Consider the following 16,387-nt stretch of genomic DNA (forward strand, 5'->3'; position numbering starts at 1 on the left):
AATGTTGGGGATATAACTATTGGTATGACCCGCCTAGGAGGGGTCGGGTTATACTTAGAAATATTCTTGAAGCTCAAGACCCAGGAGAGAGATGGCGGTTCAAGTAAGGGCCCAAAGCCCAGAGGTGACTTAAGGCCCATAGTGATAAACCGCCATGTATGAGTGACTTGTATTGTAAGGCAAGAATAGTTAAGAGACCGAGTCGGACACTCTTTATGAGCCGACCGGGACTCTGTAGAGCCGCTGGGCGTCGACCTCTGTATATAAAGGGACGACCCGGCGGCGGTTCAGGGCAAGTAACATCAACTCGAGAGCTAGGTCAAGCGATTTGCTCCCTGGTTAACGAGTCATAAGCAATCCCACTGAAAACTGGATCGTAGGCTTTTACCTTCACCGTAAGGGGCCGAACCAGTATAAACCTCGTGTCCTTTGTCCCGATTAACCCCTTTAAACTTCCTAGTTGTGATGGCTCCACGACTAAGTCCTTCCACTAGGATATCTGACGTGACAATTCCACGACAATAACCGTCACATAAATCATTCTTTTCATGATCTACAAGCATACAAATTTAATTACTCTCCACATAAGCAAATTTCTTCTCATGAATAGTAGTGGGAGCAAACTCAACAAAATAACTATCATGTGAGGCATAATCCAATTGAAAATTAAAATCAAGATGACAAGTTTCATGGTTATCATTATTCTTTATATCATACATGTAATCACAATAATCGTCATACGTAGCAACTTTGTTCTCATAATCAATTGGAACCTCTTCCGGAATAGTGGATTCATCACTAAATAAAGTCATGACCTCTCCAAGTCCACTTTCATAATTATCACAATAAGATTCAACTCCCTCCACAATAGTGGGATCATTACTACCTAAAGTTGAAACTCTTCCAGACCCACTTTCATCAATATAATCATCATAGATAGGAGGCATGCTTTCATCATAATAATTTTGCTCATCAAAACTTGGGGGACTAAAAATATCATCTTCATTAAACATAGCATCCCCAAGCTTGTGGCTTTGTATATCATTAGCATCATGGATATTCAAGGAATTCATACTAATAAAATTGCAATCATGCTCATCATTCAAAGATTTAGTGCCAAACATTTTATTGCATTCTTCTTCTAACACGTTTGCACAATTATCGTCATCCTTATTTTCATGAAAGACATTAAAAAGATGAAGCATATGAGGCACCCTCAATTCCATTTTTTGTAATTTTCTTTTATAAACTAAAACTAGTGATAAAACAAGAAACTAAAAGATTCGATTGCAAGATCTAAAGATATACCTTCAAGCACTAACCTCCCCGGCAACGGCGCCAGAAAAGAGCTTGATGTCTACTACACAACCTTCTTCTTGTAGACAGTCTCCAAGTGCAGAGGTTTGTAGGACAGTAGCAAATTTCCCTCAAGTGCATGACCTAAGGTTTATCAATCCGTGGGAGGCGTAGGATGAAGATGGTCTCTCTCAAACAACCCTGCAACCAAATAACAAAGAGTCTATTGTGTCCTCAACACACCCAATACAATGGTAAATTGTATAGGTGCACTAGTTCGGCGAAGAGATGGTGATACAAGAGCAATATGGATGGTAGATATAGGTTTTTGTAATCTGAAATTATAAAAACAGCAAGGTAACAAGTGGTAAAGGTGAGCGAAAACGGTATTGCAATGCTTCAAAACAAGGCCTAGGGTTCATAATTTCACTAGTGCAAGTTCTCTCAACAATAATAACATAATTGGATCATATAACTATCCCTCAACATGCAACAAAGAGTCACTCCAAAGTCACTAATAGCGGAGAACAAAAGAAGAGATTATTGTAGGGTATGAAACCACCTCAAAGTTATTCTTTCCAATCAATCCACTTGGCTATTCCTATAAGCGTCACAAACAACCCTAGAGTTCATAGTAAAATAACACCTTAAGACACAATCAACCAAAACCCTAATGTCACGTAGATACTCCAATGTCACCACAAGTATCTACGGGTATGATTATACGATATGCATCACACAATCTCATATTCATCTATCCAAACCAACACAAAGAACTTCAAAGAGTGCCCCAAAGTTTCTACCGGAGAGTCAAGATGAAAATGTGTGCCAGCCCCTATGCATAAGTTCACAAGGTCACTGAACCCGCAAGTTTATCACCAAAACATACATCAAGTAGATCACGTGAATATCCGATTGTCACCACAGATATACACATGCAAGACATACATCAAGTGTTCTCAAATCCTTAAAGACTCAATCCGATAAGATAACTTCAAAGGGAAAACTCAAAAACAAGGAAAAAACATAAACTTGCACTGGGCTCTAGGTTAATAGGTTAGTCCCAAAAATCATATAAAACATCCAAGTTGGATAATATAATAGCATGGAACAATAAACAATTATAGATACGTTGGAGACGTATCAACCTATGAAGTTCAGTAGTAACTTGATCCAAAGTTTCATGATCATTATCATTTACTTCCTCTCTAGTTGATGTAGGCACCTCGGAAATGGTTTTCTGAAATGTACTATTCTAAATTTCGAGAGGAGGTACAATTACCTTATCAAGTTTGACTTTCCTCCCACTCACTTCTTTCGAGAGAAACTCCTTCTATAGAAAGGGCCCATTCTTAGCAACAAGGATTTTGCCTTCGGATCTGTGGTAGAAAGTATACCAATTGTTTCTTTCAGGTATCCTATGAAGACACATTTCTCCGACTTGGGTTCGAGCTTATCAGGCTGAAGCTTTTTGACATAAGTGTCGCAACCCAAATTTTAAGAAATGACATCTTAGATTTCTTGCTAAACCAAAGTTCATACGACGTCGTCTCAACGGATTTAGACGGTGCCCTATTTAACGTGAATGTGGATGTCTCTAATGCATAACCCCAAAACAATAGTGGTAAATCGGTAAGAGACATCATATATCGCACTATATCTAATAAAGTGCGGTTACGATGTTCGGACACACCATTACACTGTGGTGTTCCAGGTGGCGTGAGTTGTGAAACAATTCTACATTGTTTTAAATGAAGGTCAAACTCGTAACTCAAATATTCGCCTCCACGATCAGATCGTAGAAACTTTATTTTCTTGTTACGATGATTCTCCACTTCACTCTGAAATTATTTGAACTTTTCAAATGTTTCAGACTTGTGTTTCATCAAGTAGACATACACATATCTACTTAAATAATCAGTGAAGGTGAAAAGATAACAATACCCGTCGCGTGCTTCAACACTCATCGAACCGCATACATCGGTATGTATTATTTCCAGTAAGTTATTAGCTTGCTCCATTGTTCCGAATAACGGAGTTTTAGTCATCTTGCCCATGAGGCATGGTTCGCAAGTATCAAATGATTCATAATCAAGTGATTCCAAAAGTTCATCCATATGGAGTTTCTTCATGCGCTTTACACCAATATGACCTGAACGACAGTGCCACAAGTATGTTGCATTATCATTATCAAGTTTGCATATTGTGGCATCAATATTATGAATATGTGTATCACTACGACTGAGATTTAATAAACCATTAACATTGGGTGTATGACCATAGAAGGTTTTATTCATGTAAACAGAATAACAATTATTCTCTGTCTTAAATTACTAACCATATTGCAATAAACATGATCCTATCTTGTTCATGCTCAACACAAACACCAAATAACATTTATTTAGGTTCAACACTAATCCCGAAAGTATAGGGAGTGTGCGATGATGATCATATCAATCTTGGAACCACTTCCAACACACATCATCACTTCATCCTCAACTAGTCTCCATTTATTCTGCAACTCCTGTTTCGACTTACTAATCTTAGCAACCAAACAGGTATCAAATACCTAGGGACTACTATGAGCACTAGTAAGATACACATCAATAACATGTATATCAAATATACCTTTGTTCACTTTGCCATCCTTCTTATCTGCTAAATATTTGTGGTAGTTCCGCTTCCAGTGACTATTTCCTTTGCAGTAGAAGCACCCAGTTTCAGTCTTAGGTCCATCTTTGGGCTTCTTCAAGGGAGTGACAACTTGCTTGCCATTCTTCTTGAAGTTCCCTTTCTTTCCCTTGCCTTTTTTCTTGAAACCAGTGGTCTTGTTAACCATCAACACTTGATGCTCTTTCTTGATTTCTACCTTTGCCGATTTCAGCATGGCGAAAAGCTATGGAATCGTTTTCGTCTTCCCTTGGATATTATAGTTCATCATGAAGTTCTAGTAGCTTGGTGATAGTGAATAGAGAACTCTGTCAATCACTATCTTATCTGGAAGATTAACTCCCACTTGATTCAAGCGATTGTAGTACCCAGACATTCTGAGCACATGCTCACTAGCTGAGCTATTCTCCTCCATCTTGTAGGCAAAGTACTTGTCAGAGGTCTCATACCTCTCGACATGGGCATGAGTCTAAAATACCAATTTCAGCTCTTGGAACATCTCATATCCTCTGTGGCGTTCAAAACATTTTTGAAGTCCCGGTTCTAAGCCGTAAAGCTTGGTGCACTAAACTATCAAGTAGTTATCATATTGAGCTTGCCAAACGTTCATCTGCTCCTACAATAGGTTTATCACCTAGCGGTGCATTAAGGACATAATTCTTCTGTGCAGCAATGAGGATAATCCTCAGATAACGGACCCAGTCTGCATCATTGCTATTATTATATTTCAACTTAGTTTTCTCTATGAACATATCAAAAAATCTATGGGAGCTACAACACGAGCTATTGATCTACAACATAATTTGCAAATACTATCAGGATTAAGTTCATGATAAATTAAAGTTCAATTAATCAAATTACTTAAGAACTCCCACTTAAACTGACATCCCTCAAGTCATCTAAGTGTAACGTGATCCAAGTAAACTAACCCGTGTCCGATCATCACGTGAGATGGGGTAGTCATCAATGGTGAACATCTCCATGTTGATCATATCTACTATATGATTCATGTTCGATCTTTCGATCTCCAGTGTTTTGAGGCCATGTCTGTACATGCTAGGCTCGTCAAGTTTAACCCAAGTATTCCGCGTGTGTAAATCTAGCTTACACCCGTTGTATGTGAACATAGAGTCTATCACACCCGATCATCACATGTTGTCTCAACACGATGAACTATAGCAACAGTGCATACTCAGGGAGAACACTTTTACCTTCAAATTTAGTGAAGGGATCATCTTATAATGCTAACGCCGTTCTAAGAAAAATAAGATGCATAAAGGATAAACATCACATGCAATCAAAAATATGTGACATGATATGGCCATCATCATCTTGTGCTTTTGATCTCCATCTCCAAAGCATCGTTATGATCTCCATCGTCACCGCCTCGACACCTTGATCTCCATCATTGTGTCGTGGTCGTCTCGCCAACTATTGCTTTTATGACTATTGCTAACTCATAGCGATAAAGTAAAGCAATTACATGGTGTTTGCATTTCATACAATAAAGATACAACCATAAGGCTCCCACCGATTGCTGATAACCCACAAGTATATGGGATCGCAACAGTTTTCCAGAGTAGAGTATTTAACCCAAATTTATATATTCGACACAAGGGGAGCCAAACAATATTTGCAAGTATTAGCAGCTGAGTTGTCAATTCAACCACACCTGGAGATTAATTATCTGCAGCAAAGTGATCAATAGCATAGCAATATGATAGTTTTGATAGTAGTAGCAAAAGCAATAGTAACGGTAACAGTGATAGCAGTGATTTTTTAGCAATAACAATAACAGTAGAAACAGTAGTAACTTAGCAAGAACAATATAAGGTAAATTCATAGGCATTGGATCGGTGATTTGCTAGATGATATTCATCATGAGACAGTCATAACCTAGGGCGATACGGCACTAGCTCCAGTTCATAAATATAATGTAGGCATGTATTTCGTAAATAATCATACGTGCTTATGGAAAGAACTTGCATGACATCTTTTGTCCTACCGTCCCATGGCAGTGGGGTCCTATTGGAAACTAAGGGATATTAAGGCCTCCTTTTAATAGAGTACCGGAACAAAGCATTAGCACACGGTGAATACATGAACTCCTCAAACTACGGTTATCATCGGGAGTGGTCCCGACTATTGTCACTCCGAGTTTGCCGGATCATATCACGTAGTAGGTGACTATAACTTGCAAGATCGGATCTAGAACATGGATATAATGGTGATAACATAAACGGTTCAGATCCGAAATCATGGCACCCGGGCCCAAAGTGACAAGCATTAAGCATGGCAAAGTCATAGCAACATCAATCTCAGAACATAGTGGATACTAGGGATCAGGCCCTAACAAAACTAACTCGATTACATGATGAATCTCATCCAACTCCTCACCGACCAGCGAGCCTACAAAGGAATTTCTCACTCCCGGTGGGGAGCATCATGGAATTGGCGATGGAAAAGTGTTGGTGATGACGAATATCGAAGATCCCCCACTCCGGAGCCCCAAACGGACTCCAGATCTGGCCTCCCGACGAAGAACGGGAGCCGGCGGCGGCTCCGTCTCGTGAAACGCGATAATTCTTTCTCCCTGGTTTTTTTCGAAATATATTATTTTATAGCGTCGGTTTCAGGGTCTGCAGGGCCACCAGGTGGGGACAACCCACCTGGGCGTGCATGGAGGGGGTGGCACGCCCTGGTGGGTTGTGCCCACCCAGGTTCCCCCCTCCGGTGGTACCTGGCTCCAGAAATTCCCTTTTATTGTATAAAAAATCCTCGCAAAGTTTCGTTCCATTCCCAGAACTTTTGTTTGTGCACAAAAACAACACCATGGTAGTTTTGCTGAAAACAATGTCAGTCCGGGTTAGTTTCATTCAAATCATGCAAATTAGAGTCCAAAACAAGAGGAAAAGCGTTAGGAAAATTAGATATGACAGAGACATATCAGTTGCGATAACTTCTATAAAACATGATCATCTCATACAGTAACGTATATCTCATCTTGTCTTGACCATATCACATCGCAACATGCCCTGCAAAAACAAGTTAGACGTCCCCTACTTTGTTGTTGCAAGTTTTACGTGGCTGCTATGGGCTTCTAGCAAGAAACGTTCTTACCTACGCATCAAAACCACAAACGGTGTTTCATCAAGTTTGTTATTTTAACTTTCTTCAAGGACCAGTCGCAGTCAAATTTGATTCAACTAAAGTAGGAGAAAGAGACACCCGCCAGCCACCTTTATGCAAAACTAGTTTCATGTCTGCCGGTGGAACCGGTCTCATGTGCGTGGACATGTAAGGTTAGTCCGGGCCGCTTCATCTCACAATACCGCCGAATCAAAATAAGACGTTGGTGGTAAGAAGTATGACTATCACCGCCCACAAACTCTTTTTGTTCTACTCGTGCATATCATCTACGCATAAATTTGGCTCGGATACCACTGTTGGGGAACGTAGCATGCAATTTCAGAAAAATTCCTACGCTCGCGCAAGATCTATCTAGGAGATTCATATCAACGAGGGGGAGAGTGTGTCTACGTACACTCGTAGACCGTAAGTGGAAGCGTTTCACAACGCGGTTGATATAGTCGAACTTTCTTCGCGATCCACCAATTGAGTACCAAACATACGACACCTCCGAGTTCTGCACACGTTCAGCTTGGTGACATCCCTCGCCTTCTTGATCCATCAAGACATCGAGGAAGTAGATGAGCTCCGTCAACACCATGGTGTGGTGACGGTGATGGTGAAGTGATCTCCGCAGGGCTTCGCCTAAGCACTACGAAAATATGACCGGAGATTAAACTGTGGAGGGGGCGCCGCACACGACTAGGCAATTGTCTGGGTGTGCTCGAGCGCCCCTCCCCACATATATAAAGGTGGGAGCGAGAGGGGAGGCAGCCAAGGGGTGCCCCAAGTAGGCCAAATCCTACTTGGGGTCCCTCCCCAATTCGGCCCCCCTACCATATTTATCGGAGGGGGAAGGAAAGATGGGGAAGGGGGAAGGAAGGGGGAATCATATTCCCTTTCTTTCCTTTCCTTCTTCCCCTTTCCTTCTCCACTTAGGATGGCCCATATGGGGGGCGTACAAGCCCCTTGTGGCTGGTGTGTTTCCCTTCTTGGCCCATAAGGCCCATATCTTTTGCTGGGGGTGTCCGGGACCCCTTCCGGTGATCCGATATGTACCCGGTACCCTCCGGAACACTTCCGATGTCCGAATACCATTGTCCTATATATCAATCTTTACCTCTTGACCATTTCGAGACTCCTCGTCATGCATGTGATCTCATCTGGGACTACGAACAATAATTGGTCACCAAATCACATAACTCATATAATACTATATCGTCATCGAACGTTAAGCGTGCGGACCCTACGGGTTCGAAAACTATATAGACATTAACAAGACATCTCTCCAGTCAATAACCAATAGCGGAACCTAGATGCTCATATTGGCTCCCACATATTCTACGAAGATCTTTATCGGTCGAACCGTTTTGACAACATACGTTATTCCCTTTGTCCATCGGTATGTTACTTGCCCGAGATTCGATCGTCGGTATCTTCATACCTAGTTCAATCTCGTTACCGGCAAGTCTTTTTACTCGTTCCGTAATACATCACCTCATGACTAACTCCATAGTCGTTTGCTTGCAAGCTTATGATGTGTATTACCGAGAGGGCCCAGAGATACCTCTCTTATACTCGGAGTAACAAATCCTAATCTCGATCTATGCCAACTCAACAAACACCTTCGGAGATACCTGTAGAGCATCTTTATAATCACTGAGTTACATTGTGACGTTTGATAGCACACAAGGCACTCCTCCGGTATCCGGGAGTTGCATAATATCATAGTCGAAGGAATATGTATTTGACATGAAGAGAGCAATGGCAATAAAACTGAGCGATCAATATGCTATGTTAATGGATGGGTCTTGTCCATCACATCATTCTCCTAATGATGTGATCCCGTTCATCAAATGACAACACATGTCTATGGTTAGGAAACTTAACCTTCTTTGATTAAAGAGCTAGTCTAGTAGAGTCTTACTAGGGACACAGTGTTTTGTCTATGTATCCACACATGTATCAAGTTTCCGATTAATACAATTATAGCATGAATAATAAACATTTATCATGAAATAAGGAAATATAAAATAATAATTTTATTATTGCCTCTAGGGCATATTTCCTTCGATGAGCCAGATGTTTTTTGTGGGATAGTCGTGGGGTCAGTGGTGGGCCGGACTTGTCAGACAGACGCGCCCGACATGCTCGGGCCGCCCCATATCCGTCTTACATTTGGGCTGGATATGACGGGTAGTGTCAGTCAGCCCGGGCATTTGAGGCCCGTTTGAGGCGCCCGACTGGGTCAATTTTTTATGACCGGTTAGCCCGCCCGGGCATTTGAGTCGGATTTGAGGCGCCCAGCTGTAGATGCTCTTATATAGCAAGACAAACTCCACCCATGCCATTGATTTGTCTATTTCACACAAAAACTTTGCATCAAGATATATACCACTCCTCAATGCAAAGTTCCTGGTAGGCTGGCGCATATGATATGAACTGAAGTCCCGATCATTTGATGAGAAGAGATAACTACAATTTTAGAGGACTTGAGCCTCATGATCCGGCTATCAATCATACAAAAAGAACTGTACATAACTAACAACCACGTCAATCGTTAAACTAACTTCATGGTGTTATCGACCAAGCACGATAGACCTATCCACGAAAGATTTTTCTGCAGGGAAATAGAAGAAAAAGCAACAAAATAACAAAATAAGCAATCTCAAGTTGAGAATATGCTATTTGTTTAAAATCTCATTGATGAAATATTTGGTATTTCGATAAAATGTCTTGATGGTCACACTAGGCGATACGAGCATAGACAAAATAAAAGATATCATAGCTAAACTTCTCTAAACAAAACCAAACCTAACCTACGCGTAATTAGTTATTTATTAAAGGAGGAAATTGTATTTTTCACCCTCAAATCCATCTCAATGTCTCCATGTCCCCTGAACTTCAATACCATATAATTTGCACCCTAAAACTGTCAATAATGGATAAATCAAACACTTGAGTGGTTTTGAGTCACATCAGAAGCGGTTTTAGTGTCTGTGGGTTGGTCTGGCATCGGCGTAGTTGCCCTTGTCCACGTTGGGGTCGGCGGGGAGTGCATGACTGATCGCTGGCGAGGAATGCGACTCAGGTGATTACAACATAGAGTCCACTGCACGACTGGGAGTTGCGGGTCAGCTTTGTTTGAACTAATGGGCTTGGCCCACACATTTTCTGAAATTCCTAATTAAATCTCAAAGGCCCATAAATAAATGAAAAGTGAAGGTGCGATCTTGAGTACCACCTTGCTAGTGTAGGAGGTGGATGACCAACTTAAATAGTGTCTTCCCACACCACTAACTGATTGGTATGAGAAGAGAAAGAGAACACCACACACGAGCGCGCCTCGCCTTGTCGGGATGAGGGCAAAGGGCATAGGCATGTGAAATGCACATGAAGGATCCACCGAAATCCTACACATGTCCTTGTAAAAGCAACTTCCTTTTTCCATTTTATTTTTTGGTTTCTTAGCATAAAAGTTTATTATTTTCTTGACCAATACGTTGAAAACCAAGTTGATTTAGATCGTGGCCGAGATGAGACCGCGTGGGATCTCCTATATATATGACTTACCGTCCACCGCCAAGGACATACTGGAATCAAGTTAGGGTTTTGCCTCCTCTCGATGTTTGCGTTGCCATCTTAGTCTACTCCGTCCAAAACGCCGGCTTGTAAACGAGCGGGAGAGCGGGTCTTCGAAACCTCTCATCCTTATGATCCTGCGCCGGTAGAGAGAGAATTAGGTTTCTGGGAAGCACTTTGCGCGACTACTAGCTATCTTCACGATGAGTTGTCTACTTCCAAGGTCATGCACTGTTGCATCAAGTTGGGAGAAGGTGTTGGGCCCCAAGTGCAAGGGTTTGTTGCAATCAACCATTTTTTTCAAGTGGATAACCTTAAGGTTTATCGAACCAGTAGGAGTTTGCAACACAACCAATGGTAAGTACTTGCACATAAAAATATAAAATTGCCTTGGCCCCCAACAAAACTAGGAGGTTGTTAGTTTCCATAGCCTTACTAGCTACAAGGATTAAATGCATTGTGTATGAATGGTTGATTCCAACGAAAAAGTAAAAGTAAGGGATTGTAAAAGAGAGCATTGATCGAGGTTGAGAGAAATAGAAAAAAGAATGGACCGGGATCCATAGGTTCAAACTATTGCATTAAGTATGATGACATGAAGTACATGATATATTGTCTTCACCCTGCGTGCAAAGTACAATTATACAATCAATTTTTTATTCCCAGTGAGAACAACAAAATACAAGACTTTTCCATTTTCTGTAGTTGTGGTGGATTACTTGCAAGATTGAACCCAACTATCATACACAACTCTCTCTTGGAGATCACTCACCAAACTTGGTTAAAGAAAGACAAATAGATTGGAGAACATATATGAATAAGAATTATGCAACAAAGAAACCATCTTGATCTCAAAAGGAATCATAGATAAATCTAATCATAAAGTGACAATTCATCACACCACAACAAACACACTTGCATCAAATGGATCATAATCATGTAGGGCAACTCATGTTATCTTTGTATTGAGAAGCAAGGGAGAGAAAAGCATCTAGCTACTGCTATGGTCCAAAGGGAACTACTCACGGGCAATCATAGTGACCTTCAAGTTAACGGATATGCCACCGTGATGACTTCCCCCTTCGGCAGAAGGCCTCTAGATTGGATCGACATGAAATAGAGAGGTGCGGTGGCGAAAATAGAAAAACTCCTCGATCATTAGGGTTTTCAGAGTGAACATAAAATATAGGCGTCGAGAGGCGATGGAAAAGCACCAGGCGGCCGCGCGGGCCCTCCACACACCCTTTGGCCGCTTGTTTAAAAAATCTATCATCAGGGTTTACAGAGTGGACAAAATTGATCACGACTGCCTTGTTGGTTTGTTGCTGGCATAGTTTACAAAACAAAATGATGAGGCTGTCGGTTCAGTTTATTATTGGTCGAACCGCCAGTTCATTGGTTCATTTGCAACAAAAAAGGGGAATATTTAAGATAATTTTTAAATTTTTCTACTTTACATCGACTGAATACACGTAATATTGATGATAAAACATTAACAAATCACATTGTTGTTAGCCTAGTTGGTTACTGGGCTTTAGTGTGCCTTTTTCTAGATCGTTCTTTAGCCTGCCTTGCCTGAACACGGCGTCTATATCTCGCATTAAGCCAATCCGTAGAAAATCTTGCGTCGAGTTTTCCCGGTCGTGGTCGTTACGGGCCGGCCCATTTTCGCGCATAGTTAATGGGAAAAAGAGAAGGCAAATGAAAATTGGAGGGACCGATCCCTGGTCACCGTGAAGATAACCAGCGCTACTAGCCTACTAGCCATCATGTCAGCATACAATCCGTGATATGTATAAGGACGTGATCTACTTGAAGCGACTGCAGCCGGTTCTCTCCAGTTTTTTTTTTTGGTTTTCTGTTATTTCTTTTCTTTTTTCTTGTCCGTTTTTTTATTCTTATTGCATTTTTCTTCATTTTTATTTCTCTATTTCTTTTTTTATTTCTTCGGTTTTCTTTTTCTTTTGTTTCCTTTGTTTCTTTTGGTTTTCAATCTACATTTTTTGTATATCTTAACAACATTTTTCCAATCCATGTTTAACATTTTTTAATACATGATCAACATTTTTCTACACACTTTAAAACTTTTTCAAATGCTTGATTAACATTTTTCAAATACAAGACCAAAAAATTTTAATACATTGTCAACATTTTTTCTATGGACATTTAACATTTTTCAAATGCTTTATTAAGATTTTCTATATGCAATATTGACATTTTTTGGAACACATTTTCAACATTTTTCTATGCACATTCAACATTTATAAAATGCTTTATTAGCATTTTTAAGTAGTTATTCAACATTTTTCAAATGCTTGATAAAAATTTGTATATACATAATAAAAAATCCATCATTTTTTAGTACATGTTAAACATTTTTTATACACATTTAACATTTTTTAAATGCTTGACCAACATTTTACAAATACTTCTTAAACATTTTTCAAATACTTGATTAACATTTTGTTATACATGATAAAGAAATTTCATCAATTTTATAATACATGGTCAAGAAAAAATTGTATACACATTTAACATTTTTCAAATGTTTTGTCTAACATTTTCTAGATACATGCTCACTATTTTCTTCAAATGCTTTGATTAATACTTTTATATACATAGCCAAAAGAATTCATCATTTTTTAATACATGATCAACATTTTTCAAATGCATGATTAACATTTTTTAAAATATTATCTAAAGTCTATATTTGTAATATATATGCTTAGACCATTTGAAAGTGTAAACCAAATTAAAAAATGGAATCAAAAAACGAAATAAAAACGTAATAAGAACAGAAAAGAAAACAAGGCGGTGTTGTGCCCGCGAACTAGGCCGGCCTCGTGCACGCTTCATCATCGAGTCGGAAGCCCCGACTCGCTGAACGCGAGACACCCTTGCCTGTTTCCAAAAAAAAGGCGCACCCTTGCCTCAAGGCTTCGATTCCTTGTTTATGTATTTTTTTTTCTGATTTTACTAAAAAGACCAGTACAGCTTACAAAATCGGGTAAGGCGTTGGTTCGGTCCGGTTCGGTTTTTAAAAACTATGGCAGCTGGAGATGCATCCTAGCTTCTCTCTCACCGTTTGCGGCACGGCACCGGCGTGGACGTAGAATCCATGGTTCAGAAATCCCCAAACGTGAATGCAGCTTTTTATTGGTCAACTGGTTACCACTCCTCGACAGAGCAAAAAATATACTAGCGTGAACCAGGTCGACGGCTTAGCTTGCACTTCAAGTTGCTGTTCCTGGTTTCTCTGCCCCATCCGTCCAAGCTCAGCTGCGCATGAGCACGTCCATTTCTTTTAAACAGGAGATGGTGACCACGAAGGTGCAAAGCAAGTAGGAGCCTCTAGTGACCAGTGGTCAGCCGAACAGAGAGCTCTTGTCGCCGCGCCCGTGACTTGTCCTCCCATGCTTCCCTACCGCGTTTCAAATCTACTGACCGTTGGATAGGTTTCTGTGCGTAATAAGGTCAATGAGATTCTCTTCCAAATAGAGCTTCATGGCTTGCTCAAATGTTTGGAGAGAGTTAGCCCGGGGTCTGGCAAGGCAATTGTGGAGGAGGCTCTTAGGAGCAAAGAAAAGAAGAGTGGTGTCACAGGAAAGGCGTCTGCAGCTACTTGATGGATGGTCATCGGTATCTTGGGTTATCCTTATGGATTGACTTGTCTTCGTGGCTTTGGTGGTGCGCGTGGTCTTCGGCCGAATTACTCTTGTTGGGGCTATCTTTGGGATGTTGCGGTGTGAGGGTTGGTTGTCGGATTACGTGTTTATAGGGTTGCATGCTCCGTGCATATGGTTGGTTTGTATCGGTTTTCGCCTGGTTTTCCGTTTAATTAACTGGGCAATTCTATTTTGCTTAATTAATCGACGAGGCAAATCTTTTGCCTCCGTTTCGGAAAAAAAATCTACAATCATCAGGCCAACTTCACGGCGCGACCCCAAACGGACGTCTGTTTTGTCCGGATTCTGTCCGTTTCGGCAGGGCGATGGAGTCGTGTCCGGGCCTGTTCTGGGATGCGGTGGTTGTGCCCCAGCGCGCGGCCGCATCCTTTACCCCATCTTGTTCGCGTCTATTTTTAAAAAAGCAACGTTTCAAATGCCAAGCCCTAGTTCACGGCCCAAGTTCATCACGCCGGCATCAGCCAACGGCCTACACGTCCATCGCCGGCATCAGCCAGCGGCCGGCAACACAGCCAGCCTCCAAAATGAATGGTTGTCCTCGCCGGCAACACAACCGGCCTTCAAAATGAATGTTTTTCTCACCGCCACACAGCCAGCGGCCCAGCGGGCGGGCGGCACCCATGCCAGCCTCCAAAAAAGAACGGCCACGGCCGATCGGACGACCTAGTTCAGGCCATCGGCGTCGAGCATCTCCTTCTGCCTGGCCTCGAAACAGGCCCTCGTCTTCTCGCTCATCTTCGACAAGTCCACGCTCATGATCGCAAGGGCCACCTCCTTCGCTTTGGTGGCGGCATTGGTGGCCTCGATGTTGAGCTGCCTTTGCCTAGCCTTGACGTTGTCGGCCTCGAGGTCGAGCTGCCTTTGTCGGGCCGCCTCCTCCATGTCGAGCTGCCTCTGCCGGGCTGCCTCCTCCATGTCGATATTCCTTCTCTTGGTCGTCTCCTCCATCTCAAGCTTCTTCCTTTGAAGCTCTAGGTATTGCTTCATTTGCTCGTCCTTGCTTTGCCGCTTCTTCTCGTCCCTCACATCCTTTTGCGACATCATGCCATGCAAAGTGTCATGCAATTCCATGGATGAGGCATCACGTATGTCGTCAACTTTGGAGTTGGTCTTGCCCCTCGGCCTCTTCAACGCCTCGCCATTTCCACCTCCGGCGAACATGGCCGTCTTCAGGCCTCTCTTCCTTTGGAGTTCATGGTATTGGTCCTTGAACTTTGGGAAATTGTTGATCATAGTCCAACAGTGCGTAAGAGTGAACGGCTTGTCATTGTGCCGGGCCTTGAATGCCTCCAAAGATTGAAATGCCTACACCACATGATCAACAACAAGTAAACATGCAAACATGTACAAGGCCGAAATCTCATGGCCGTAGCAAGGAAAGGGCTAGGAAGAGGAGAGCATACCAAGTCCCCAACGCCGAGACCACTCACAGGCCGTGCTTCAACGCTCTCAAATGCGGCTTGATACTTGTTGCACTCTTGTTGGATGAACAACCATCTCTTTTGAATCGAGCCGATGCCACGCTTGCTTTCAAATTGGTAGGGCTCAAAGAACTTCCTTTCATGGAATGTTTTGTGGACTCTCGTCCAAAAAACAATACCCTTTTGTTGTGCGCCGGTCCTTGGATCTTGGCTAATCTCCATCCAAGCTTGACAAATCAACTTGTCCTCATCTTGTGTGTATGAACCCGTGCGAATGCTCTTCCTCTTCTTTTATGCTTCCGCTCTTTATGTCAGCTCGTCGATGAACAATGGCTCGCCACTAATGTCAACGTCATTGCTTTCTTCTTCATCACCATCACCTTCGACATAGATGTCATCGTCTTCATGCCACGAGTCACCATGGTCGTAGTCAGCACGGTCGTCGGCCTGTTCATCGGCAGTGAACTGGCCGCGGCCATCTGACTTTGGGTCTCCTCGAGGTCGTAGACAGGGACGTGCCCACCCTCGTAGTCACTTCCTCCATGAACTGGTCATAGTAGGGGTCGTCGACCAGTGGCGTTGGTGTTGGCATTCCGTCGAACA

The sequence above is a fragment of the Triticum aestivum genome, chromosome 1B, assembly GCF_018294505.1.
Source record: "Triticum aestivum cultivar Chinese Spring chromosome 1B, IWGSC CS RefSeq v2.1, whole genome shotgun sequence".
NCBI lineage: Eukaryota > Viridiplantae > Streptophyta > Magnoliopsida > Poales > Poaceae > Triticum > Triticum aestivum.